The 13,761-nt window shown below is 41.9% G+C and overlaps 1 protein-coding gene and 1 long non-coding RNA gene across 13 annotated transcripts in view; both read left to right on the plus strand.

Annotated features, from left to right (window-relative positions):
* The window catches only part of DLGAP1 (DLG associated protein 1), a 334,630-nt gene that overhangs the window by 223,260 nt on the left and 97,609 nt on the right, over window positions 1–13,761 (plus strand). The window lies entirely within an intron of this gene.
* Window positions 174–1,844, plus strand: LOC307219673. Its single transcript, XR_013840507.1, has 2 exons — window positions 174–253; window positions 1,304–1,844. It is a non-coding gene; the product is annotated as an uncharacterized lncRNA (long non-coding RNA).

A 13,761-nucleotide genomic window follows, 5' to 3' on the forward strand; every position in this document is an offset into this window, starting at 1 on the left:
TGGGGAGCCACTGAAAACTGAGACATGGTTTTATTTTATCCCCCATTCTGTTTAGCATCTACATGAAACCACTGAGTGGGGTAATCCAGAGTTTTGGACTATGTTGTCAGCAATATGCTGATGACACACAACTCTACTTCACCTTTACATCTGCAGGTGAGGCAGTGGATATGCTGGACCATTGCTGTGCCTCATTAATGGAGCCAATGAGAGCCAACAAAGTGCAGCTCAATCCAGATAAGACTGAGGCACTGTTAGTGGGTGGTTCTCTAGACCAGATGGATGGGAGGTTGCCTGCTCTTGATGGGGTTACACTCCCTCTGAAGGAGCAGGTACGTAGCTTGGGGGTACTTCCAGGTGTGTACCTGGGGGTTAGCAAAACACCCCCCCCCCAGGGTGCAGGCCCACAGGGAATGCAAAAATCACCCCCAGATTGCTCTGATAGAGATTGCCTGGATGACACTCGCCTTGGAAGAATTTGAGATTAGGGTGTGGAGGGGTTGGGTGACTGGATGGCTGGTATTGCCACCACCGTCTTTTTGATGCCTGCTCGCCAACTGGGTGCAGGGGAAGGGACCCTGGAGGCAGTGGTGAAGGCTTTTAACTCCTCCAAGCCTGTCTTGACCACACACACACACACAGAGAGAGAGAGAGAGAGAGAGAGAGAGAGAGAGAGAGAGAGAGAGAGAATTTGAATGAAAGGGTGGAGGAATGATGGACCTCTCCACCTTTCTTTCTCTAAGCAGGGGTAGGCAACCTAAGGCCCATAGGCTACAAGCGGCCCACAGGGGTAGTTTAACCGGCCCACGAGCCACCCGCTCGGCGAGTCCCCACGTGCTGTGCTAAACTAGCATGGGGACTCACTTCCGTGGTGCCATAGATCGTATCTGCGCATGCGCAGATGCCATAAATCGCATCAACGCAAACACCGGAAATTGCAGCCGTGAGTGCTAATGTGCACATGCAATCTGGCCCGTGGAGGGACCCCTGCTCTGAGGAGTTCTTGTTGCTGTTAAATGGGGGGCTGGGAGAGAGAAGAGTGCATTTCTATTCTCCCTCCCCCATTATAAATGGAGAATTGCATACTACTCTCCCCATTTGCATGTGTGAGTGTGGGTGTGTACCTCATTCTTTCTCCACCTGCTCCCTGAGCTACCCTTCTGTCGTGAAGGGTGCAAGTGTGTATTAGACACAAACAGCACACCCTTTCTCTTCCCTTCCCCCATGTCTTCTCCATCTTCCCAATAATCCTGCCCCAGTTTTTTAACTGGCAAAGTTCAGTCAGAGATTTCATCTTGCACAGTGATGGGATTAGAAGGCAACTTTCCCAAACTGAGGCTGAAGAAATTTGAAAGGTTTCATGAAAGTGTATCCAACGAAGGCCCGTATATTCCTCCTGAACAGAGCTTTAGAAAAGAAATACCGTAGATACAGTTTATGACAGAATTTTAACAGAAATGAAGCCATGATATGAGGCCATGTCAGCTATATCATCAGAAGTCTCTCTCTCTCTTTTGTCTGGAAATAACTTGAAGAATCTGAGTTTAAGTGAGCTGGAAAAAAGTGCTGCTGACTTTGGACTTCACTACTCATTGTACGTAGACATTGTGGAGCATGTGCCTGAATTGGAAGTGTTCAAAGAAACAAGTGCAGGAGCTGAACAAGGAATCAGGGTCAGCAACTCCCCTGGATTTGCTGAGCACTGTCAATACAAGAGTACTATCTGGATGATATTTCTCCAAATATCAAGACTGCACTTCAAATTATGTAACCTTAGTAGGGATTGTGGCATTTTGTGAATGCAACTTTAGCAAGCTTAAGTTAATAAATGATAATTTCCATTCTGCAATGAGCCAAGAAATATCGATCAGCCTTGCCCATATTATCCATCAAACACAATAGAGTGGTACCTCGGTTTAAGAACAGTCCAGTTTAAGAACAATTTGGTTTACAAACTCGGCAAAACCAGAAGTAGTGTCCCAGTTTTAGAACTTTACCTCAGTCTGAGAACGGAATTTGAATGGTGGAAGGGCACTGGCGGTGGGAGGCCTCATTGGGGAAAGCGTGCCTCGGTTTAAGAACGGTTTCAGACTTCTGGAATGAATTAAGTTCATAAACCGAGGTACCACTGTAATGGGTCTTTTCTGCGGTGATTCCCCATTTGTGGAATGCTCTCCCCAAAGATTCTCGCCTAGCACCTTCATTACATATCTTAGACATGCTGGGGAAAGATAGCATATGCAGGTTAAAGAAAAATAAAATCAGTCTTTTAAGTGGTTGGTTATTCTGTGGCAGCAAGTAACCTTGTACCATTTTGTTGTTGTCACTCATTTAAAAGATGTTAAAAGATTGAAAAGATGTCATCACTATACTGGATATGCTTCCATATGAGTAAGTATGGTGTGAACACTTTTTAGATGTATAGAAAAAATATATATGAAAAGCTTAAAAAAACCTGTGCTGTGCATGTGGGAAGTTTATGATCACTACATATTGCTAGTAGATCTACAGACATCTGTGTAGGTTTAAAAAATTAAGAAAAAAATCAAAAACTCTTCCATTATTTGAATGAAAAGCCAGGCCAGACTTTGGACATTCTCATCCTCTTTGCAAATGGTATCCTGATGGCATTGAGACAGAGCAAATCCAGAACTTTTAGATAGGCACTAAATTTCCATAAGAACATTTGATTTCTCTATTAGTTGGCCATTAAATTCAAAGCTAATAGTAGCATTCCTGTTCTAACTTTTAAGAGAAAGAAAGGACAATCTGGTTTCACTAGCATTAAAAATATCCAGAGAAAAATCCATTGCTTTTTATTTGGCAACATCATGATAGGGAATTCCTAGAATCAATCCAAAATAAATTAATCAGATCTATTAGCTTTTCTGCTTAACACGCCAGCTTGATAATTGGGTCAGAGGTACGTCTTTTATCTTTTGCCTTTGAAAAATATTGGATCATTATGAAGTGTTACTGCAAGCTTACATGTAATGGATAACAAGATTGCCAACATTATGGATATTAAAACATTGCCCCATCAAAATGTGAGCCGTTAAACTTGATTGAGCAAAACAACAGAGATCATTTATCAACTTGGATTTTGTTACTTGTGGCAATCTTTTTTTAAAAAAAAATAATATTTATTACTTTTAAACCTTACAAAAAAGAAGAAAAAGAAAAAACAATACAGTACAATATATAAACAGTACACAACGCAACATTAACACATTAGACTAAACAAAACAAAGCAAAAACAATTTAAAAACATACATCATACCATTTCAATGCCTTATCTTTCATTCCCTTGTTTCATCGACCTCCTCTCACCTCCCTTTTTGTATTCCACTTCTATTAATTGTTTCAGCAATTCCTTTCCATCTTTCTATGTTTTCTGTCATATAATTATCTTAACTTATTTTAACCTTATTTTCCATTAATACTATAATACTTATTTATGCTTAACTCCTTATAACATTTCTACTAAAGCCATATAATTTCATTCCAACATTTTTCTGACACTCATTAATTTTACAGTATTTCTATAAATAAACTTTAAACTTTTTCCAATCTTCTTCCACCGTCTCTTCTCCCTGGTCTCGGATTCTGCCAGTCATTTCCGTCAATTCCATATAGTCCATCAACCTGGTGATCTTCTGTCCGAGGCTCTTAACTCTTTTCCAAGTCCCTTCTGCAGGTCTTCTTCACATTTATACATGCACTTTACTTTGTCTTCTGCTGATCTTGTTCTTAATTTCCTTCCTTTGATGCTGAAGAGTAGATCTCGGGGAAGCTCCGACCTAGCAATGTTTTTATTCCTTCTCGACAGGTCAGCCAAATATCCGTAATTAAAACTAAAATCCAAAAGATATTTCAGGACGTGTTTCAAAATCCCTCCAAATCTGAAAGTCCCCACAACTCCAATCTCCTCCTGACCCAGGTCCAGGTCCCAAAGGTCAGTAAATCCTTGCATGAGGATCCAACTTTCCTTCTCCAGTCCAAGCAGGGCTCCAATCCTCAAAATCTGACTTTCTCTGAATTCAATCATAGAAGGCAACAACTTATAGTCATCAAATTGCCTCTGTAAGGCTGGGGCTCTCTCCCTCTCCACTTGTATTACTTTAGGTTCAACAACAACAACTTTCTCCCTCGCCTTCTCCACAGTTTGCCATGTCAAAGTAGATTCCTGTATCGATTCCTGAATGGTTTCTGTATAGATGTTCACTTTTTGTCCCAAATTAGTCACTTTTTGTCCCAAGTTATCAATTTTGATAGTCATCAGATCCATCTTCTTGTGGAGCTGTTCCAATGAATCACTTATCTTACATAATGCAATCACTAAGGCTTCTTCTGTCGACATTCTTAACCTATCCAAGGTCAATCCCTGGTTCTCACAGTTTTTTATCTTGCAACTGGAGATTCCACCAGCTCAACTCTTGTAACAGTTTCAAAGGCTCCCTCTAGAGGGAAACAATTTCTATTTGTATCAATCCTTTTAAGCACAGTTCAAGCATTAAAATTAGTTTCAATTTTCAGTTACTTTTACTCCTTTTTAAACGCTGAAGGAGACAATGGAAACAATGTATTTCTCTTATTTAACTAGCTGTCAAGATACGTTTTATTCACAGTCAACGAACTTTCCCAAAACGTCAGTCTTACTAGCAGCCCGTTTCCAGGTTCAGAGCAGTGGTAATTTAACTTTCTTCACTCTCTCCTGCAGGCTTATGCGATCCCAAATTCCCCCCCCCTTCTCCTGCTTCCAAGGGGGGTTTAATGATTTTAGCCGATGGAAGTTTAATCCTTTACAGAGGACTTTCCAAGACTTTAACTTGCAAGCTCTTTGCTTCAATCTATTTACAAAAGGGGAAGGCAGACTTCCTGTTTGAAACCTCCCCGTTTCAGTGCCAAATTAAGACGTTTAAAAATCCAATTTTCCGTTCTACTCACGGGTAGTTGTTTAGGATCAAATTGTCCACAGGAAAAAATAGCACTCTCCGGCAACAGCAGTGCGGCTTCACTCCATAAAAGAGGCAGTCAATTCGAAGCACCGCACCGCTCACCCCACGTCGCTCTGGATCTCCCCGCGAGTAGGGGAGGCGCAAAAGGTGCCAGCCGAATCGCATGTTCACAGGCTTCTCCCGCCTGTGATTTTTAGTGGGTCTCCGCCTTTGCCGTGGCGGCCAGAGCCTGATTTCCACAGAGCAAATTCCTCCCGATCAGAGGAATTCCGCCATTGTCGGAGGCGCCAACCCAGAAGTCCTACTCTGGTTTCTCTTCAGATCGTATAAATCTTTCGCCTTTTACTTGTGGCAATCTTATCCCTTGGCCACCAAAACTCAAATCAGTGACTAAGTTGGTTGTTTTATTATCCCTAAATTCTTTTGTAAAAAGTTGCTGTACTTGTTTTATATACACTCTAGCTAATTTGCTACAAAACGTTTTAAGATTATCCTGTATTAAAATCCCTAGGGAAAACCCAGTCTGTTGGTTTCTGCTCTCTTCACTGTGCAGCGAAAGGCTTGTCACAAGACAATGTTTACATTCCACAGACAGCATTGCTGTTATGTTTCCCACGGGAAAGGGGAGGCTGGATGTGACGTACACTGGTTTCCTGTTTTTCACTGTTCTTTGCAGTTCAGTGTGTTTCTCTCTGAGCTTCAGAGGAGAGAGGATGCAGTTTTCTGCTCCGGCAGAGACAAGATGGTTTTCTGTAATCTACCAGCTTTGAAATGTAAATAAAGCAATATAGAGCATGTTGGCACGTATTCCTCATCATTCCGCTGTGCACTTGGATGCTACAAATCAACATCTTGGTTATGGGCCCAGAAGACGCAGTCATTGGAATTCCGGAAAAAGGATCGGAATGCAGAGGGACGGATCGGACGGTATCTGCGCGTCAAGATGATTGATGAGGTATGTGCTACTGCTCCGGGCAGCCTGCCAGCTTCTATTTAATGGCTTTATGGCTGGACTTTGAACTTTTATGTCCGTTTGCCGGCTACAGGCAGCGGCTATGCCTATGCTGGGGAAATCGAAAGTAACTTTTGGGCTGAAGCAGCTGCTGATAACAGTGACGCAGCATGATTTAGGGCAGAGAGAAAGCTGTTTTGAACTTGCCTTTGGAATGAGGCTTGAAGCAGCAGAGATGCAGCTTGTATGAAGCAGCTTGTTTAAAGCAGCAGAGATGATGCAGAAGGCTAATGCCAGAGTCATGATGGCCCTTCAGGATGCTTGTGGGATTCCTAAGCTCAATAAGAAAAATTATACGGACTGGGTTATCTATGCAGAGGCTATTCTGCGGAAAGAGGGTCTGTTTGAGGTTATTACAGACACCCCCCCAGCTCCAATTACAGATGCATGGAAAGCTAAGGATTCCAAAGCAAGGGGAACTCTTACATTGATAGTATCCCCAGAAGAGCTCTGTCTATTGCGTGATAAGACCTCAGCCAGAGAAATTTGGGGCGCTTTGAGAGAGGCACACTTGATGACAGAAGCTGGATCTACTATGCATTATTTTAACAAGCTGCATAAGATGGCTAGCTGCAGAAGGCTGGCTGATGCAAGTGGGGAATCTGATGCCAATCAGCCACATGCTCAGCTCAGAGTAGCCTGTGATACTGCCATGATTCAAAATGAAGCAGATTGCCAGGGTGATAGCTGCATGGGTAAGGGGGAGACTTCACAGTCGTCATCCCAGAGTGCAGTGGAACCACCAGGTGGCGCCAAAGCTTTGAAGGCAGTGAAATGCTACTCTTGTGGACGTCTAGGCCATATGAAGAGGGAATGCAAATATCCCAGGGCCAAGACAGAGCAGCGCAGCGAAAGCTCATCGCGTGGAAAAGGCCAAAGCAGAGGCAAAGGTCCGGTGTCCAGGACAACGCAGCCCAAAGCAATGGTCTCACGCTTCACTCCAAAAGTTGCAGAGGTCCAGAAGACGTCTAGATCTTTCTTCGTTGTTGATTCAGCGGCAACGCACCACATGTGCAACGATAAGCGACTGTTCGTGTCTTTTACACCGCAGGAAGGTGCGATTCACCAGGCGGATGACCACACAATTCCCAGTAAAGGCTACGGAACTGTTGTTCTTCACAGTTTGGACTTATCGATACAGAATGTACTTTATGTTCCAGATGCTAAACATAATCTGCTCAGCGTCGGACAGCTGAATGAGCGGAACATTGACGTTTCCTTTAAGAACAAAAGGTGCATCATCACAAAGAAAAATGATTATGTATTGTATGCTGAATATGTTGATCGTTTGTATGTTTTGTATTATGATGATGTTGTGCAGGATGACACTTGTTGCATTGCAGGTTCTAACAAATGTTTGCATGCAGAATGTATTCATGATTTTCATCGAAAATTTGGTCATTTGGGTTTTGAGGCAGTATCTAAAATGCCTGCCTTGGTTGAAGGTATGACTATTAAACCCTGCAGGTACCACATGAAGTGTAAGGCATGCGCAGCAAACAAGGTGAAAATGGCTGCGAAAGGTAAGGTGTCTAGTAGGCAAGCTACAGAACCATACCAAATTGTTCATGCTGATTTGGTTGGACCACTAGCGCCCTCTTTGGGTGGAAATAGGTACTTCATGGTTCTCATTGATGCATTTTCCAGGTATATTTATGTGTACAATCTCAAGCAGAAATCAGAGGCTTTTCCTAGGTTCAAGGAATTCTGTGCTTGGTTGGAAAATGTGCATGGTAAGAAGGTAAAAATTCTTTTCACAGATCGCGGGGGAGAATTCACTTCTCAGCAGTTTGAAGCTTTTCTGTCTGAGAAAGGAATTCAACACGATTTGTCTAGTCCTCGCTCGCCATGGCAGAATGGACTTGCAGAACGAGCAAATCAGACATTGCTTCAAGGGTTAAAAACCTTGCTGCATGATGCCAATCTTCCAGAGAGTTATTGGGCCGAAGCTCTCTCATGTTTCACTTACAGTTATAATCGCAGGTTATCTTCAGCGATTGGTTGTACCCCCTATGAGAAGATGTTTGGCAAAAAGCCATACATCAAACACATGAGAATTTTTGGTTCTGACATGTGGGTTCACTCACCACAAAACTCCAAGTTAGACAAGCGTGGTTTGCATGGTATCTTTCTAGGTTATAAGAAAGGTTCTTACAGAATAAGGATGACTGACTCTAAGACCATTAAGCTCACAAGAAGTGTTGAGTACAATGCCAAGTGGGGGGAGAATGTGGGAATTTTCCAATGTTACCCTGATGACAGTGATGAGACTGAGGATAGTCAAAAGCAGCCACAGCAACCCACACCCACTGATGAAAGTTCTGATTCTGAGTCTGAAACTGAATCGGGTGATTCAGAGGATTTCAAGAGTGCGAAAGCCTCTATGCGACCCTCTGAAAGCTCTGATCAGGAATTGGAGGAACCATTGTTCACAATAGGTCGCTTTTCTCCTAAGAAGGAAGAGGAGAGTGTTGAAGACCTAAGGCTAATTCGCAGGTCACAAAGAGCCACAAAAGGCAGACCTCCAAAGAGATTTGCTGATGAGTTTGCTAAGATAGCAGTAACAGCTGTTAAAAGCTCCAAGAAGGTATTTGAACCTTCAAGTTTCCAAGAAATCCAGGATTTGGATTCAAAGGAAGCTGAGCCATGGTTAAATGCCATGAAGGCTGAGCTTGATTCCTTGGAAAGGAACAAAACATGGGAGCTTGTTCCAGTAGTTCCAGGAATGAAACTGCTTGGAAGCAAATGGGTCTTCAAAGCGAAGACTGATCAAAATGGCAAGATAGTCAGACACAAAGCCAGATTGGTAGCCAGAGGTTTTGCACAGGTACCAGGTGAAGACTATCATGAGACCTACTCACCCACAGTGAGGTATGAGAGCATTAGGCTTATGCTCAAGCTAGCTGCAGAGGAGAGTTTACACATTAGTCACCACGATGTGAATACAGCTTTTCTGTACGGATCTCTAGGTGAATCACTTTATATGCTTCCACCTGATGGCGTACAGGTAAAACAGGGATTTGTTTGTGCTCTGAAAAAATCCCTTTATGGTCTCAAACAAAGTGCACGGTGTTGGCACACAAAACTCACTGAAGTATTGTTTTCTCTAGGTTTTAAGCAAGGGAAAGCTGATCCATGTGTATTTGTCAAAGAGGAGGGGCAAAAGAAACTGTATTGTTTGTTTTATGTTGATGATTTATTATTCTTTTGGAAAGATGTCACAATGTACAATAACGCCCTAGCTCAACTGAAAGAGCACTTTGACATGAAAGATCTTGGTGAGGTAAACAACTACCTATCTCTGGAAATAGAGAGAGATCAAGATGGTAACATTCTAGTACACCAGTCACGGAAAATTGCTGATGTGTTAAACAAACTAAACCTGATGGATGCTAACCCTGTAGACACACCGATGACAACAGGTTATCAGGTAGATGACACTGAAGAAGCATTTTCTGACACTACACTGTACAGAAGTGTGCTAGGCAAGCTAAACTTCATTGCCAGATGTTCAAGACCAGACATTGCTGTTAGCTGTAATTTGCTAAGCAGACAAGTCAGCAATCCTACTGTTAAGGATTGGAAAGCTCTGAAACGCATAGCGCGGTATTTGAAAGGCACTATGCATTACAGACTGAGATTTAACAATCAGAAGTCTGGTGGTCTTGAGATATTTGCAGATGCAAGTTTTGGAAGTGACACAACAGACAGGAAAAGCACGTCTGGAGTTTGCTACATGTACAATCAGGGTCTATTTGATTGGTCATGCAAGAAGCAAACAACAGTTAGCTTAAGTACTTGTGAAGCTGAACTGAATGCACTGTCTTATTCACTTAAGGATTGTGAATGGTTGTTACAATTGTGCAAAGACATGAAAATTCCTGTCAAATGTCCAATCCAGGTTTACCAGGACAACAAAGCATGTTTGGCTTTGCTGAATTCTGAAGGTTGTAAGCAAAGCACGAAGCACTTGCAATTGAAGGTGCAACATGCTAGGGAACGTATTCAGAAGGGACTCGTAACGGTGTCCTATATGCCAGGTAATGAAATTCCTGCTGATGTATTGTCCAAGATTGTGTCAAGGGATCAACACTGTACCTATGTGCAGAAGTTGGGTTTGTACTGATATTGTACGAACACGCTGCCCAGTGGTGTTCACAGAAAGGGGGAGGATGTTGGTTTCTGCTCTCTTCACTGTGCAGCGAAAGGCTTGTCACAAGACAATGTTTACATTCCACAGACAGCATTGCTGTTATGTTTCCCACGGGAAAGGGGAGGCTGGATGTGACGTACACTGGTTTCCTGTTTTTCACTGTTCTTTGCAGTTCAGTGTGTTTCTCTCTGAGCTTCAGAGGAGAGAGGATGCAGTTTTCTGCTCCGGCAGAGACAAGATGGTTTTCTGTAATCTACCAGCTTTGAAATGTAAATAAAGCAATATAGAGCATGTTGGCACGTATTCCTCATCATTCCGCTGTGCACTTGGATGCTACAAATCAACACAGTCGACATGCAGGATAGAGTTTACATAGCCAGTGATAAATTTGCAAACCACAATGTTGTGTCACAGCCAATAAAGTAAACTATGGTAGGGTTCTTATTCCAAACAAAAACCTTTATGTTTTGCTTTATTTGGCAACAGTGTTGTGGTTTATTATATTTGTTTTACTATTTTATAATATAGTTTTTTTATTTTAAAAAGTTGGCTTTAACAACCGCTAGAATTGGGTATTCCTTGTTTAAGTAAGAATGAAGGACTTGTATGGTTTAAAGAAGTGGTTGTGAATGCTAATATTGCTGTATTACACATTTATTTATATTATGTTCCTCTTATAATTATGTTGCGTAGAAAACATGAACCACTATACGGGACAAGTTTGGTCTACTGAATATGTCAGATGCTGTTGTATCACAACATCATATAAATTAATTGTAATATACAAAAGGTAGCCATGTTAATCTGCTGCATATAGCATATGTTTTTATGGATTAGAGTAAACTTCATCAGATGTCTGAAATGTAATGCTCAGTTGCAGGTAGAGTTGCAGGTAGAGTTGCAGGTATACATTTTGCTGGTAGAGGCAGTGTGTACTGTGAGGTCAGACAGACAGGAAATACAGAAAGTGCAGGGACTACTTAGTTACAGCTTGAATGCATGCTTAATAGCACAGTCAGTGGAGGTTGGTCCACTGCAGCTACAGGGGCATAGTCATCCCACCAAAAATGTTAAGCAGTTTTAAAGAAAATCCTCCCCAAAATCTGAAAGCCACACATTTCCCTATGTCCCATATGCATTGTATACTTTCTTGATCTGAGTGGCATTTCAGTCAGTCTCATGTTCTCTGGCCAATCACATAGCCTCCAAGTGTCCCGATTTAAGTGGGACATCCCGGCTTCTGATCCCAATCCTGGCTGTCCCATTTTGTCCCGGCTATGCCAGAGCGTGGGACCAAAAGACGGGCACTTTTTGGTTCCTTGCTGTGACGTGAGTCAATTGGCTCACACCAGAGCACAGAATCAGAAAACAGCTGCAAAGCCTACCATTTCCCCTTGCGTCGCTACTCTTCTTCCTCCTTTTGTTGCAGCAATTCCGGAAGCTGGCTTCTGGAAATAGGTCTGCTGTGCCAGCAGAGGAGGAGGAGGAGGTGGCAGCCAAAGGTAGGAGGCAGGGCGAGCAGCGTGAGTGAAGGAACACTGAGATGGGTCGGGTAGTGCAGAGATAATGGTGGGTGGCTGGGTAAGCGAAGGAGCACAAAGGTAGGGCGGGTGGGTAGTGCCAAGATCAGGTGGTTGGATGAAGGAAGGAGTGCCTTTCGCTTTCTGTTCTGCTCAGTTCACTATGTTATAGTTGTGATGCCATGCGGTGTCCCCACTCGGTGCAGTGGACTGGTCGTGCTGCCCTAAATCTGCCTCTGCAATGCTCATTACAGGTGGCTGCCTTTAAATGCAGTTTAGAAATTACAATTGATAAAAAGAGCCTGCCAGGATGATAACATGAGCCAGGTTATCAAACTAGATGGTATTACAGCTCTAATATCCTATTCCCAATTTTAAGGACTTGCCCCCTTTTCCTTCAGCCCCATACTTCAGGCTACCTGTTGCAGAAGAGTCTCTAGACATGCAGCGGACTCTCTCTCTCTCTCTCTCTCTCTCTCTCTCGCTTCTCTCTCGTTGGGGGATGCTGGGAAGAGTTAGGAAGCTCATGTTCCACCCACTCCCCTCCGTGGGCAGATCCATGGATCCAAACCAATCTGTTCTGTCCTTGTGTCTTATTTCAGAGCTTTTCTAAATGTTCTATTTTATTATTGTTGTGTTCCTTTTAATGTAAGATCCTTACAAAAAATAATTTGAAAAGCAGAGTATAAACACTTTTAATAAATAAAACTTAACTTTTCTTGGATATTAAAATTTATCTTACCAGCATATGTTCAAAATTATAAATCAGATTGACTAAGCTGAAGTAGATCACCATTAAAATTCCACAAAAGTTAATGACATATTTTAGAAATACTTCAAAATGTTGATGTGTTTTAATTGGGAACATGCTGAATATGCTTCTAAAGAGTGCTTGCATGTGCTACAGGACATGATTATCACCTGTGATGGTTGACAAAACTCAAGCTAACTTGGATTTTAAAATGTATAGGAAGCACCTCATACTTGCACACATCATACAATAATTATAATCAGTCAGACATTTCTGATCATTATTTCTCAGAAGGTGATCACACTCATGCACTTAAATGTGCTTTCTTAAATTCTTGGCTCACATGACTTAAAATCTCCTGTTTTGACAGTGACCAAATACACATGTCTAAAATTATGTTTCTTCGGTCCCTTTGGGATCTTTTGGTGTCTTAACAGTAAGCATAAATCGTAGCCATTCTATTTCGCTGAATTAATGTATGTTCATGATAAAAGACCATAGCAAGTGAAATTCAGCAAATGAATGGTGTTGTAATGGTATGTAAAGCAGCCATAAGATCAACTAAGAAATCCCAAATTGCATAAGTTTGAAGATCTGCACAGAGCAGTCATTAAGCATTGTTCTTCACTTGTGTAATTTCATTTCATTAAGTATTTGCATACTAATAGGAAGCCTTGGTTACATGTCTCCCATTGTGAGTGATGGCCAACCACTCCCTCCCTCCCCAGACCTAGTGTTTACTTGTAAACTCACCCACATTTGCCTTGGCAAAGCCCAAAAGAAGCTTAAATGCTCTCGGCTGCAATAAACTATAGCAAAAATGAGATGAATAATGAATGTATTTTGCCACAAGGACAGTCTCTTTGCTTTTTCGCCTTACAAGGTAAGCTCATAGTTATCATAAGCCTAGGGCAACTTTTTTAAATAACATATTAGAAGACGTGGCTATGTATTTTACATTTCATTTATGTGACTTTATTAAATGTACTCTTGCATATAGTGTGTGTGTGTGTGTGTGTGTGTGTGTGTGTGTGTGTTTGTTGTTCTCAGGTAACTATTTGATTTTATCTGCACTAAACCAACATGAAATAGTGGTAGATGAGTCCATGCTTCTTACCCTGGGGGGTATTATTAAGGCATTGGCTGTTGATGGTATTTCATATGGTAATTTGTCTATTGTGTGTAACACGAAACCAAATAGGTAATTTGAGCAGGCAGTAGAGAATTCCTTTTACGATTTTCATTCTTGTGAAGTATATTATAAATTTATCAGTACGTGTATGCTATGGGAAAGGTTTTACAGTAAGTTACCAATTTTTATTTTGGAAAATGTGGACTATTAAATGCTTTGGTTGAATTAAACCATG

Source organism: Podarcis cretensis (assembly GCF_951804945.1).
Source record: "Podarcis cretensis genome assembly, chromosome: 7".
NCBI classification, from domain to species: domain Eukaryota; kingdom Metazoa; phylum Chordata; class Lepidosauria; order Squamata; family Lacertidae; genus Podarcis; species Podarcis cretensis.